Source organism: Cygnus atratus, chromosome 2 (assembly GCF_013377495.2).
Source record: "Cygnus atratus isolate AKBS03 ecotype Queensland, Australia chromosome 2, CAtr_DNAZoo_HiC_assembly, whole genome shotgun sequence".
NCBI lineage: Eukaryota > Metazoa > Chordata > Aves > Anseriformes > Anatidae > Cygnus > Cygnus atratus.
This window is the reverse complement of record NC_066363.1, coordinates 124344864-124359806: the sequence shown is the minus strand read 5'-3', so window position 1 is coordinate 124359806 and position 14943 is coordinate 124344864. Positions and strand designations below refer to the sequence as shown.

At 43.6% G+C, this 14943-nt stretch overlaps 1 protein-coding gene across 4 annotated transcripts in view; it reads right to left on the bottom strand.

The window, feature by feature from the left end:
- The window catches only part of SGK3 (serum/glucocorticoid regulated kinase family member 3), a 57871-nt gene extending 43434 nt beyond the window's left edge, over positions 1–14437 (bottom strand). Inside the window, exons 1-2 of one of the 4 annotated variants that reach the window (XM_050708744.1) lie at positions 13752–13802; positions 13159–13230 (exon numbers count right to left, since the gene is read on the bottom strand). The gene's annotated coding sequence lies outside the window, so the exon portion shown is untranslated. Of the gene's footprint in view, positions 1–3230; positions 3385–4025; positions 4220–13158; positions 13231–13751; positions 13937–14229 lie in introns of those variants that run through there. The other 3 variants (XM_035563061.2, XM_035563060.2, XM_050708742.1) reach the window with 3 other exon arrangements.
- Positions 14438–14943: the final 506 nt, after the last annotated feature.

The window sequence follows — 14943 nt, the reverse complement described above, 5'->3', positions numbered from 1 at the left end:
GTGCAAGTTTATTATTTTCTGTCCTCACGTTGTTTACTTGTTTATCTAGCCATTTCCTCAGGTTTGTCAGGTGCCCAGCCCGTTCCCAATCCACAGAGAATAAGTATTTCCACCTACTAACCACAGTCTGGTTTTTGTTTGTTCTCCAAGCATGAACAACTCTTGTTCAGTCCTAGGATTCATGAGTCAACGTTTTAAGTGTTTACATGGGTCTGAACTACTAAGTGAGTTTCAGTAATAGATTTATATAAAGATACATACATCCTGTCCTCTTACATCAGGTAAAACCAACACAATACAGGAGGACGTCCAAGAACAAGCTCGGGCAGAGGACACAGGATCAACTTTTGGACTCTACGAAACATATCTTTCTTTTTATGAGAAACAACGTGGCAACCTAGCAGAAGCCAGTTAACAGCATATTGTTCATCCTGAGAAAACGTAGATCCGAGTGTGAAACATAACCAAAAGTTAAGCACATCCCTCTAAATCTCAATATTAACTCAATACCGCTGTTTCATTATGCCATTTTAAACATGGAAATGTCAACATTTAATCTTTCTGGTCAGCATTTTTTTATTGTACTTGTTAGCTATTGTGGCGTTGGGTGGTAAAACAAACAGAGAAAAGGGAAAGATGTTGTAGGTTACTGCATGGAATATCAAAACTAAGTAGGAGAAGTTGTCACAAAATTGTACTTGCTGACATCCTGCTTCGATGTACATACAGCCATTTTAAAGGGACAATAAGAAGCCAAAGATTTCAAAGACATCGTATGTTCTTCATCATTCAAAACAGTCAAACGTTTCATAGGAATACGTTCGTGCACCCCGACCTAAACTACCCTGTTTTCCTTCAGTAAGACATGAGAACATATCTCACTCCAACTTCAGCCTTCTCTAACAACGCTGCACGAATTAAAGTAATTTTTGTAGATGGCAGAGCAATTTTAAGCTTGCGTAAGAACACAAAAGAACAAAATGCCAAAGTTTTGTAATTACATGGCAATCTTACTTCATGTCAACTTGATTCATTAAATGTTTTATAAATCTTCCAATTAAGCAAAGGAACGTTTTTGTTCTAGAAGTGAGATGAAGTTTGTAAAGCCATGAGAACTGAGCATGTTGTACATCTCACGAACTGAAGCACTCAGTAAATATACTGCTACTGCATCGATAGTAAAATATGGGAGCTGCTCATCATTTGCACAATGTTTGAGCAACTACCAAAAATCTCTGTTTGGATGCAGGGGCAGTGTTGGTGAGGATATCTAAACTGGAATATGCACCACGCTAACCAAAGCCAACGGGAGGGTGTTGGAGAAGGGTGCTGGTATCTTTTGCTCCTGAATAACCAACGGAAACTTAACTTCAGTTTGAAACAGACACCATGTCAGTGCTCCAGTATCTATCTGTGTCACAGTAGCTCCGCTTCCCCTCAGGTTTGGGATGAGTCACTAGCAGATTTCTACAAATTGCAGCGCTTTATAGAAACGAAAGGTACGTTTGAATCGGAAGCAAACAACAGCCCTTCAAAATACCCTCTTTAGAAATACTGTTTCATCGTTCACCTTTACATAAATAAGGTTCTCCCAGCCCTACACTAATCAGCTTTTTCTTTGTCACTGATTCACGCCTACCTGCAGACAGTCGAGAACACACACGCAAGATTTGGGGAGGTTGGTACCTCTGGTAGGAAATGGCGGTGGTGGGCAGATGCCAAGCCCAGCGGTCCTCACCCACCCCTGTGAAACCACCGCTGGTTCCTATGGCAAAATTAACCAATAAAACCATGACACAATTCCTTTCCTAGAGCTTCCTTGTGCTTTCAGTCTGCCTGTCACGGACCCTTTACCATGCCTTTCCCTAAACACATGTCCCTTGGGAAAAAAACACAGATCTCCATTAAAATAAAGTCGGGGTAATGGTGGATATTTCCATTCCTTCACCCATTTGTCTCTACTATTGATTTGAACGTACCTTCAAAATCAGAAAACACAGCACTGTTATTTTCTCACTCTTAGAAGAATAATGGCTAATTTTGAAAAGAGAAATGCTTACGAACTGAGGGGAAAAATAGTTAATTCCTTAAATGTCAGAGCAAGCAAGATGGCTGTTGATACTGCTGATTCCTGGCTCCAGTGTTCTTACATGCATAATTGCTCAGTAAAGCTTTTCATATACACTTTATTGTGTTCATTGTGAACTTGCATAGTTAAACTAGTACCAGATTTTACAATCTTGTTTATGGGAAGGATGCCTCAAGTCACATTAGCCAGAACAACTTAACACTTTTATTGGATCACGGAGCAACAGCGGAGTTTCTATCAACTAACAAAAGGACCAGAAGCTGAGGGAGACAAAAAGAGAGCACACAAAACATTAAGCTAATGCCATAGAGAAAGAAATTTTGGACATTTCACAAAAATGCAATCTTGAAAGCATTAATGCACCTATCATGGTGGTACAGAGTCAAACTATACCTATGTGGGTGCTAGAATTGTTGGAGTAACAAAACATGAAGATATGAGGATTAGTTATCGAATTTACATAGGACTATATTTTTGTTTTATTGTGTGTCCAGGAAAGCTGAGAGCACAACCCATGGCTTCCTGTAGTGTCAGGGGGGAGCAGACAGGAAAACGCACAGAACTCCCACTCCTCTACTATATAATGAAGTGAAAAACACACAGAGATTTTCTTCTGTGTGAAAAAAAAGGTGTATATATGTATATGTGCATGCATATATAGGGGTGGTTCCAGACTTACACAGAGGGAAAATACATCAGAGTAACAGAAAGTCGTTTCAGAAAATACTCGTCAGTATCTTCTGAACACATAAACCATGGGATTTGTATTTTACATTATAGAAGAAAGTTTTCAAATACTGTTACGTAATCTGCCCAGACATGAAAAGTTAAGCGGTCAGTTTACTGAAGAGCCTTAAATAGAGAATTGGTCTGACACTGGTCTGTGGTTACTTCTGTAGAATGCTGGCATGGAATATATCCCAAACTTGGAAGAAGTCAGACTAAAGAAACAAACCAAATCCCAGATACTGGCTAAAGAGAATAAATTAACAAACCAAGGTCTGAATCCCAATAAATAGACTAAGTCGCATTTTCTTTGCTTGTAGTAGTGTTTTCTTGGCCGAACTTGCTCAGATTCCAGTGAACAATAAAATTAAGACCCACTACATTGTAAATCATGGAAACAGCAATAAAAAAGTACCTGCAACACACACTAAAAGATTCAACCAATGCACATGGAAAGGTTTTGCAGTAGAATGAGGAAAAAACGTTGAGTCTTCAAAATTTCCGTCAGCTCTTAGTCATTGTCCCACAGTGGAGTAAGAGTGCTTCCAAAGGACAGCCTTTTCATCCAGCTAGGAAAAAAAATCCCAATTGGTCCACTTCAAAAAAAGACCTGCACTTGTTACTTTCTTCTGAAAGCACCCCAGTCCTTACACTGATAGCTCATTTGTGTTAACAGCTTAGCAACAGCAGAACCACTGGTTTATGTACAAATTTTTGGTACACAACTCAACAACCCCAGCGAGATTGGAGCTCCCTATGAGTATCTGGGTGCATGCATCAATATGTTCAGGGAATTAGTTTGCTAAAACTATTTTAATCTGTACTTAGGCACATGATATGAAGGGTTGCAAAAAGTTAACATCAAAATCCCAGTCAGTCTTACTTTGCTGTAGACATTAGTACAAGCGGATCCTTCTCACACTGCAGCTGTAACTTGGCTCATCTCACCAGTGAGGAATAAAAGCCAGAGCACAGTTCTTTGGGAAAGAAGTTATCTTTAGTAATTTTGTGCAATCCATCTTGCATAATGTGGACTTGATGCAGCTCTGAGTGCCTAGCGCTTGGCCATGACAAAGACAACTATGTAAACTTACATATACACCTATGTATTTTAACACACACCCTCTTGATCATGCTCAATGGACTACAAGGCTTTACATTTTCAAAATCTTTCTATTCCTAGCTCTTAAGACTCAGGTCAGATCCACACCTTTGTGTTGAAGCTTCAATTCATAGGAAACGTTGCTTGGATTGACATCCCAAAGAGGGCTGGGAATGCTCGTGTTGTCCTTTTTTGCTTATTCTGGCTTTGAAGAAAGTCAACAGTAAGCATCTAGCAACACTGCTCTCTCTGAGCGTGGATTCATGAAGGATGTCTTCTCTTTCTGGATGCAGTACCATATTCCCTTCTGAAAACAGTAATGGGAAGCATGTAATCGATGAGGTCACTCAAATCACAGAACTGTTGACTCTAATTATGTGTTTTTGCTAAATATTTTGCCTTATGCTGACGGAACAAGCAGTGGACCTAAATCTCACACCTACATCCATGGTTGGAAGAGCCTGGATGCAGCATCCCAGCTCTGTGGAAGGCAATCCGCGCCCACCACAGACGGGTGCAGGTTACTGACCAGAGCTGGGGACATGCAGTAATGGCACATCTGAAAGCGTGCCTGCTCTTTATTTCACTTTCAAACCAGCTGTGGTAGATCTGCTGGCAGTGGGGACAGTGATGGACAACATGGGGCAGCGGCCTGCAGGGTCTGAAGCACTGCAGGAGCCAGCCTCTTGTGCCAGCAGGGCTGGTCTGTTTGAAGAGGCCTGTAGCCACTTTAAAATATCTAGCAGCACCAGAGTTATCCGTTTGGTACCTCAGATGGAGTTATCACACAGGTAACAAGCTGGACACAGAACTGAAAAGCCTGGAGTGGGACTAACAAGGCATGATACCTTGGTATCTGCACGGTATCGGGAGCAAAGGCCTGTGAACCGATGTGAAGCTTTGTCATCCTTTAGACTCACACTCCTTTTATTTTTTAATAATTTTTTTTTAATTAAAAATGGAGAAAATATAGAAAGCAGCAGATCATTTAGATTTGTTTCTAGGCAAGTGGAGAGCAACCAGTTCAGACAGCAAGCTGACTAAACTCATGACATGGGAGGTAAGGGAGGGAGCTCATAAATGTAACGAAGGCAAAGGCAACACACTCAGGTACAGAACATCTACCTCAAAAGAGAAACTACTAAAAGAGAGACATGAAAACAGCAGTTTCCTTTCAGGAACAATAAAAAAGAATAATCTGTACTTGTGCCCTCTAAAAATAAACCATAGAAGTTGTAGAAGGAGACTTTTTGTCTAGGTCTTGTGTTTCGGGATCTGAGAGAAGCTCAGGACAGAATGTGAAAACACAGTCACATTGCGAGCAGTATGTGTAACATCTCCATGAGTACATAGGCAAAGGAATCAGCATGGTTAAGACAGAATTATAATGCAAGTAAAAAAAAAAAAGGGTAGCAACAAAAAATCCATATATTTGTGTCTTAAGAGCAAGGAAAACCTTGCTGCCTTACATCCATAAGGAAAGCGTGCATGCAGGTGCCTACAATGAAGAAAACAAACAAGCAAACACAACAAAACAAAACAGGTAAGAATATTAGGCAAATTAGAGATTTACAAAGTGCCTGGCCTGATGAATTTCCTTCTAGGATGTAGCTCAGGGTTTTAAGAGTTACAGGTCACTCATGAAGGATAAACAATGTACTACAGCAGAAAACTGGAAACGAGCAAACATAGCACCTGTATCAGTTAAAATGAAATTACAAACCCAATGAATCAATTTAACTTCAAATCCCTGGGGAAAAAAATAAATAAATAATCCAGAACGAATGAATTAGCAGCACCTTAAGCTTAACCAGCAGCCAAACGAGATTTGCTAAATCACATTGCTAACCTCCTTTGACAGGCCTTCCAGATAGCTAGAAGACAAAGCACAGATGTCACATCTTTCCTTTAGTAAGGCTTCAAAATTGCCTCAAGATATTGTAACAATTAAACTACAGATGCAGGAAGAATAAATAGTTTAGTGTGTGAGAAACAAAGGTTAAATAGACAATTGTCAGGATAGAGTACTAATCTCAAAGGACAGAGTGAAATGTTATATACAAGATAGTGCCCACAGGCAGGAAACATCAAATACAGGATGAGAAACAACACGACAGCAGGCTACAGTAGGTCACAAGAGACAAGTACCAAGCTGTTCTAAGAAAGGCAAACGTTGTTATGAGATATCAAAAGAAGTGTTGGAGTGCAATGCCTGAGCATCATCTGCTGAACTCAAAAAATCTTTCTACTTCACTCTGCTTGTAGCTGAATCCCTAGGAGACACATGGACCCACCAGAAAGGGTCTAGGGGACAGCAATGAGAATGTGAAGTAGTCTTGAAAATATGACCTACGGGTGAGGTGGACAAGCTAGTTGTTAGTACAGGGGAAAAAGATGTAAGGGGTGGATGTTATTTTACAAGACTTCTACAACAAGAAGGGAATCATCTCTTTTTCAGTCAACTATAGACAGGACAAGTCCTAATGAGCTTATAATGAGCACAGTAAAGATTCACTGGAGGAAGGGAGGCAAGAACATTAAAAAAAAACAAGTTAAAGTTAAAAAAAAAAAGTTAAAGTAAAAAAAAAAGATTAAAAATAAAAATAAAGTAAAAAAAAAAGTACTGAAGCACTGAGAGAGATTCCACAAGAAAAGACCTTTAAAAACAGCTGAGGCAAACACTTAATAAAAGACAGATTTCACCTTTGGGGCAGAGACAGTTAGATGACCTCCTGAGAATGAAAGCTCATGGCTGGAAGCAATGTTCTATGAAAGAGATGGTGGCCAACAGGAGCAAGAGGAAAGGAAAGTGGTTTGAAAGCACAGAGAGGGGAAGCACTGAGGGAAGTCAAGCGATAGGCAGGAAACAGAGGCAAAGAAAGATGAAAAATGAGACTGCTGTTTGCAGGGAGAGCCTTTTAGTAGTATGTTAGACTTCCATGAGCAACTGCTTACGAGGTTGCATCTAAAGTCAAAAGAAAAAGCAGGTTCCGGGTGCTTGCACCTGCTCTTGCTGTAGTTTTTGTTCCAATGTCTATCTTAGCAAGTAATGCAGTGCAAGGAAAGCACATCCACTGAAGGGAAGACAGCTGATGTTGAGGCCCGCCTATGCTGGCATGAGAAGATTTGTAGGTTTTTCTTGAAGACAGCTCTAGCCTGACCCTGTGGGCTGAGCACCTGGGGGTGGTGGCTAGCAGCGTGCTAGCAGCACTGTGGCAGAACATCCTTCAGTCCGGCTTCATCTGAAAGGACTCCAAGAAGTTCACGTTCACCCAGCAAAGCGAACCAAGATGCAGTAAGTGGAAAGGATCAGATGGCGTACTTTACCATTGCATATTGACCATTCTCACTGACATCTGATGTGGCATACGGACATCTTTGGTAGGTCTGTAAACAAACTGTAGCAGACAATCACAAAGCATTCACTTATTAGCTACATCTGCTTTAAAATGCCATTGGTAATAATCTGTGCCCCCTCCAATGAAGAATGTCTGGGGGCTTTCTGACTCTTATAAAAACAGCAGAAGCAAACCAGAAGGCCAAGCAGCCAGGCCATCAATCTCTTCCAGCTCCTGAGTCAGAAAGCAGTCACCAAGACAAAGGATGTTCCAGCTTCCCATTGCCAGTTCCTCATTTCTTGTCAACATATTTTTAATTCTTGATGCAACTTTTTTTCCCTAAGAAGGGTGAAATTGTGCACACGTGTGTGCAACTGTCTTTGAAAGACACCTCTTTACGTTGAGACATATGGCCAGCCTCTTTTCCTTATGAGGCCCTTGCTCTGCAGCAAAGGAGCTGCCAGTGCACCTTCGGAAATATTCAGCACCTACACATTCCTTATCAAGGACTGTCTGGTTTGCTAACCTCACGCATCCAGCATGATTCCCTGAATAATTATCTGTGCTTTGACTGGGTGGTTGATGATAGAATTTCTTGCAGGTCATTTCAAGTGATGCCCCTACACAAAATATTAAACTGATTTTTGCACGTCAACAAGTTTGCGATTTCATTTCTGAGTAAAACCCTGCAAGTGTTATGCCATTCCTTATTCCACCTCTATTTTAATTCTTTATAAACTAATTCATATGAAACATGGAAAAAAAAAACCAACAACCTCAACTACTACCAACAAATACAATTAAAATGTTTACACACAAATTCTGGATACCTTTTAATACACAAGAAAAGCTACAGGATTCTGGTTTTATTCCCAGATAATCACACAACAGGGAGAAGGTCTGAGGGCATCAAACACATAAGAGTATCTTAACCGAGGATCCTAGCCAGCTCATGTTGCAGAGCTATGCCTGCAAGACACGCCTTATTTACACATTCTGGGGAAGTACTCCACAAGTTTGACATTTTAAGGCTGTTCATGAATTTCTAATAGCCTCCGTCAGTTCACATAAAATGTGCTTAACTACCCAGATGCTATAACCCAAACCAAGTGGATCATAAATCCGACGGCATGCTGAACTGGTGTAGGTTAAGTCAAGCTTCTAGTTTATATTTACATTGCCTTGGATGTGTAAATTAAAATCCAAGCAGAAAAATTTATTTTTAATTGGCGGGGATGGTAGGTGAACTCTTGTTTTCAGTCTGCCTTCTGATTTTTAATTGGGTAGAAAACTACTGTAAATATTTTCTTCTTTCTCACCACTTCTTCCCAAGCATTTTTATAAACAAGTGAAGTATTGTTTTGCTGCTATACACTACATCCCACACACCCCAAACCAAAACAGAGAAAAAGTACACATTCAAACTGCTACGGGGCACTTGGGTTGCTACAGATTTTTTGACCACACTTCAGAGCAACTTGCATACCTCCACATAAATCGATCGGTGCAACTTATAGCATATTTTTACCTTTGCTTTTCGTTATAGGCTGAAGGAGAGAAAAGTAGAGTTGGAAACCTCAGCAAACGAACCTAGAAAGATTTGCTCAGCAGCCTCTGAATCGCTGGTCAACAGCTCTGCGCTGTTCAAAGCACAAGTACAAGTGCATCACTGTTCTCTCATTTAAATGTAGAATAATTCTAGGATTCATGGCAATGCCAGCTTAAACTTAGCTCCAAAGAAACCCTTTGTTTTCAAATAAACCAGTGCCCGGTTTTAGATAATTCTATAAAGAATCCCATTCATCCACCACATAACGTATTAGTGAACATGAAAAGCGCACCAAGAAGGCAGCCAACCTCCAAAAAAACCTGAAGTGAAGTTCAACCCATCTATTTAGCATATGCCTTTAGAGTTACATATAATGTGTGTGTACGCGTACACAAGATGTAAAACATCACTGGGAACAGCACCGTTTGTTCTTGATACAAACACTTTACAGTAAGACATTTGAAAATTTACGAGCACATCAGCCACCCTCTCCTGACAGAGCCATGCAATTACTCATTTTTTCTGTCACGCTTCCAAGCACCACGTGATTTTTTTCAAGGGACGCTACTGAGGGCCAGTTCTGTGGTCTCCTTACAGAGAAGCCCCATATGTTTTCAATAAGGGCTCTGAACACAGAGGGATGGCAGAAAAGAGTTGTTAGACGCAGCGATTCCAAAGAAAACAGAAAACATTTTAAATATAATCAAGACGCATCACTCCTGCTTTGCAGCAAGGAAGCAGAAGTCCCCCGGTCCTTTGATGTCCTTGTCTCCAGGCACTTGACAGCCCGGGTACTTCTGCCAGGTAGCTTTTATTTCTGAGCTGTTCTAAAATGTCTCCATTTAGTAGTTTCTGGTAGCACTCCAAACTTCTAGGCTTAATGCATCTTCCTTTTGCAAGGTATGATTAAATCCCATCCAAAAGTGACTTTTTTTCTTTAATTACCTCTTATCCCAATTCCGTGCTCCTTCCAACATTAAAGAAAAACATATAACATAAGCTGGAAATTCCAGAGCATTTAAGTATTCATTTTCTGAATGCTCAGTCCTTTCTTATTTACTAAACTTGGTAAGAAACATATTTAAGGGCTTGATAGCAATCCTAGTTCATAAATTGCAGAGCAGGAGATGGGGCCTCCAGGTAGGAAACACTAAGCTGAGGCTGAGACTTTTTTTTGGTGGCATCTCTCATGGTCCAAATACACAGTTGTCACGGTAATACCATGTTATAGGCAACATCACAGAACAACAAAGCTCACAAGCCCCCCAAACACAGCTTCTCATTCAAATAATAATTTCAGCAAAGATTAATGGTGCAAAGCTGTGAAATAGCCATCAAGGTAGTTTCTGAAAGCATGCACTGTTTCCAACTGGTACCATGTTTAAACAGCAAATAGGAAAGTTGTAATACCTAAAAAACCTGACACACACTTTGTATATATTAACAGATTTTGCATCCTGCATTGTTTAGATAAATAAAAATATCTGGGAATAACTTCATTTCTACAGTAGTTCAATAAATACTCAAATACGAGGTATAACCACATAGACAATTATTACGGTCTCTCTATATATCTGCAATATACAATATTGCAGAGGTATAACCACGGCAAGACCATTTTGGCAGGCCACGTGTCATCTTGTTTCTCAGCTGAGACCCACCTGCACTTGAGCAGCACACCACAGACAGCGTCGGATGTTGGTACTCCTTTGATTTGCTTTACTCCGAGAGAAATATAACGGTGTGTAAAGTTACACAACTCCTACGGTGGCAATATTTTGCAATAGCATTTGGCAAGGCAGTTAATACTAGCAGGTTGCCCGTCACCCTCACAATTTCAGACAAGACTGCCAAAAATAAGATGTGTTATCTCTTTGAATAAAGGAGCTTTGAAATGAATGTAGACACCAGTGTTTCTTATCCACACTTCCCCCAAAAAAACAGGTGCTTTCCTGCCCTAAAACAAAGGAACACTGTCCTAGCAAAACAAAGCATTGCAGCTATCACAGAATGAGGAATTCCCCTTTCATCCTCAGATGATATGTGCCTTAAAGACCCAAGTGAAAAGACCATGCGAAGATGTAACCTGATTTCTTCCTGTTCCTCCCTTAACTGGCCAAGCGTTCCTCCTCTCTTCAAACAAGGAGGATGCGGAAATTCCCACCTCTGATAACAGCCTTATCACCAGCAACCAAGCCCTGTAAGATGTGGCGCCCCAGCCCTCCTCCCGGGAAGCACAGGGAGCGCTGCAGCAGCCAGGTTCCTGCTGGTGCTCCCTCATTTCGGTCTCCGGCGGCTTGCAGCCTCTTCCAGGAGACGGCCCGGGTTAAACACAAGGGTAGAAGCACGCCTCCCACTCGCTTACTTCAGCCTGTGCAACAGCTCCGGAGGTGGGGGAAGACGTGGGTTTGATCCCCCTTGTGCACAAGGACCAGGAGGCCAGGTTTTGATTACAGCCTGCCCTTAAGGAGTCCCACCGCCGCCAGCTTGTTATGGCAAGGTGAACGCTGGTTCCTCTTCTGGCGATGCTTTAACGAGAAAGCCTGTACAGCCGATCCTATCAGCGTGCGTGTTTACAGCACGCTTGCCAGGTGTCCCAGTTTCTTGATCTCCTAAGAGCTTTGATGCTCGACTCCAGCAGCTCTAGATAAGGCGCTTATAAACTTTCTGCTTCACCAGGGAGACACACCACCTTTACGACAGTTTTGGAGTCTGGCAGACACCACGTAAGGTGGTTTGGAAGACTTGGGTATACGAGGTCCGTCTGTTTGAGGATTAGGGATGCAAGAAAGAACCCGATTAACACGCTTTTAAGTGTTCTCACACTATTCTCCGGCCTTCCAGTTCCGCTTTGGAAAGCGAACGTGTTTGCTTTGCGGGTTATTTTAGCATATGGATGCTACTCAAACTAGAACAAAATGAATCCTTCAATGCAAACACTCGAAGTGCTAACTTCAGATAAAAACAACATATTGCTTTACTACAGCTCAGTCTATATAAATACATAGATTACTTATGCCAGTTTCTAGGATCCTTGATCCACAGAAAAAAATCATAGCAGATTAAGTCTTCAATGGCTCATGAGCATCCAAAAATGAAGTCGAAAGAACAACCAACAGTGGCTTTGCTTTTGGGAAGCTCCCACTCCTTAAAAGTAACATTTTTCTAAATGCCAAATTAGACAGCCAAAAATAAATATTAATTCACAACTACAAATATGTATAATCTGATCTCGATTTACATGCAGAAATGCTGGGCATTTCTGTACAAAACGCCTTGTCTCCGTGGGACAAAAATGCCCTGCTGCTTTGAATGCAAATTACAAAACCGAAACCATCTGGAAAATGATCTGGGATATAGGCAGGATAACCCAGGAAAGTGCTGCTGTGTGGATGCGGCTGAGGGATCAGAGCTTATTAGAAGCTTATCCCGTATGGATGGGATGGAAAATAAGATCTGACATACTCTCTTACACGGCGGTGATTAACCTGAACTTGCAATTAGCATGCGTGGCATTATGAAATGACAGATGATTTCCATCATAAATCCTAGATCCCAGGGGAGACAAGAGTTGCCACGCATCTATTTTTATTTGCTAAGACCTGTGACATTTTATTCAATACACTTTATTTTGGGAATTCAGCATATTCTTTTGAAACGTCTTGTTGCTGGGTCAAGTCAGCTTTGGAGGCTGGCAGCCAATCCAGCTACCTAGGCTGAAACAATTCTGCATATTAAAAACCAGCAATCACTATTTTAAACACACAGCGTTACAGTCAAATTATCTACCTACTTGTGGATTGACTTCAAACAAGTCAAAAAACGAACAGACTAGTAATTTTAAAGTGCCCACATCTTAAAACTTGAACTACTAGCTCCCTGCAATACATTATTTTATAAGCAGATGACAGCAGAATGGGCTAGAAACCACCCAACTAACGTCCCTTGTGGGTCCTCTGCAGACCTCTGCTCAATGAGACGTGAACATCCAGCTTGTGAGGCTTCTTAGAAAGCCACCTATCCTTAGAGAATGAAAATGCAGACAGCAATAATGAAAAGCAACAATTCCTATCAGTTGATTACCGAAGTGAAGATCCCCTCAGAACAACTCTAGTGCATTACAAGTCTTTCAATACTCTGGATGCAGCCCATGTATATACCACTCCTGACAGCTCTCATTCTCCTGAAGAAACAATTAATCCTCTTTTAAGATAACAATAGATACTGATTTTAACAGAGTAATATGAAAGAAAATTAAACAGAAGGGTTGTCGGTGTCTATTTTGAGAGTACAAGATACATTTCCATGCTGTTTCAGTGCTCAGAGCACATAATGAAGAGGCTGTAGCACTTACGAGAGAGGAATACAGAGACTGCTGACTGGTTTTTGCTGCCAACAAGTGCATATTCATGCTCTTCATACACTCCTAAAAATTAAGGGAAAGCCAAGTTGACAGAGCCTGCAGAGTTCAGACGCAAACAAGCCCTGCGGGAGCACGTACACCTCTCCGAGGAGAAGCCAACAAGAGAGGAACAATGCTCACAGAAGCACCACAGACGTCCTGCAAAAACCAAATCGTGCAGGTGAATGCCGCATGGTATTCTTTCAGTGCAAATCCCCTGAGTTTGTGTCAGGATTTTACCCTTTCTGTCAGAGCTCTGTGCAGAGAGCACAGACACACTGCAACTCCTGCACAGGAGAAAACACCGCTTGCATTTCCCCCTTGCCTCCAACCTTCTCTCACATTTAAGGCATTTAAAGGGGTGGAGAGGCAGTGCTGGTGCTCACCTCCCTGGCACACAGACCTCGGAGCTGAACGGCACTCACTGCCCGTGCAGCACGGGGCAATCGCAGAGCAATAGGGTCTCGCTGCTCCTCGGGGGGCTGCAAAAGGGCTTCCTGGAGCAGGGCTCCTTCAGCTGCCCTAATGTACAAGCCAAGCCTTACCTCCTGACCGCCTGCTTCCAGCCCAGCGTCGCTGTGCAGATGGAGTTAAGCAGTGGAACCGAAACAGAGCCTGGTGCTGGCCACAGCCGCAACCCACAGACAACTGCCTCCCAAACGCAGCCGAGCAGAATAAGGCACAGAAGCAGCGCGCTTACAGACAGCAGGGCAAGAACACCACCAGCAGCAAGTCACGCTGCTGGAGGGGGGAAATAAGGAACAGATGAAAGGAGAACATGAAACGCAGAATGACTTGGCAACTTTTTTTTTTTTTTTTTTTAAAAGAAATGGAGTATATACATTTCCAGCGAGTGGGGGGGAGGGAAGGGAGCACTTGCCCCCAGCCTGTAGCGGAGCACCCCGGTTCCTCCGGGGAGCGCTTCTCGGGCTCGGCCGGGGGCTTGCACCCCCACCAGCCCCCCCGGCGCCGGGGGAGAGGGCGAAAACCCAACCCCCCCGGTCCCGGCCGCCCCGCACCTACCTCAGGCGGCCTCGCCCCTTTCTCGCTCCGCTCCGCTCCCCGCGAGGCGGCGGCCGGGCCCCTCCTCGCCGCGGCCCCGGGGCTCCCCCCGGCCTCGGCACGCAGGGGCGGGCGGTGCCGGGACCGGGGCCGGAGCTGGGGCCGGGGCCGGAGCCGGGTCTGGGGCCGGGGCCAGCGGCCGAGCTGCCCGCGCCGCCCCCGCAGCCTCGGGGTCAGGCCGGGACTCGCGGGCGGCGCCGGGCGGCTCCGGGCAGCGGCCCCCTGGCGGCCGGGGGGGCCTCAAGGGGCCCGGGAGGGGCGAGCGGGGAGCTGAGGGCGGGGGGGAGCCGGCATGGGGGCACCGGCACGGCCCCGCTGGGAGCCCGCCCGCCGCGGGCTGGGGCTGCTGCTGTGGGTGGGGGAAAGGGGGCGAGGGGGGTGAGGCGAGGGAGGGAGCTCCTGTAGGAAAAATAGGAAGCACTCCCTTGGTAGGGAGTTTTGATCGGGGAGAGTAGTGACAGGACGAGGGGTAACGGCTTTAAACTGAAAGAGGGGAGGTCTAGATTAGATATAAGGAAGAAATTCTTCACTCAGAGGGCAGTGAGGCAGTGGCACAGGCTGCCCAGAGAAGCTGTGGATGCCCCATCCCTGGAGGTGCTCAAGGCCAGGTTGGCCGAGGCCCTGGGCAACCTGGTCTGGTGGGTGCCATCCCTGCCCATAGCAGTGGGGTTTGAA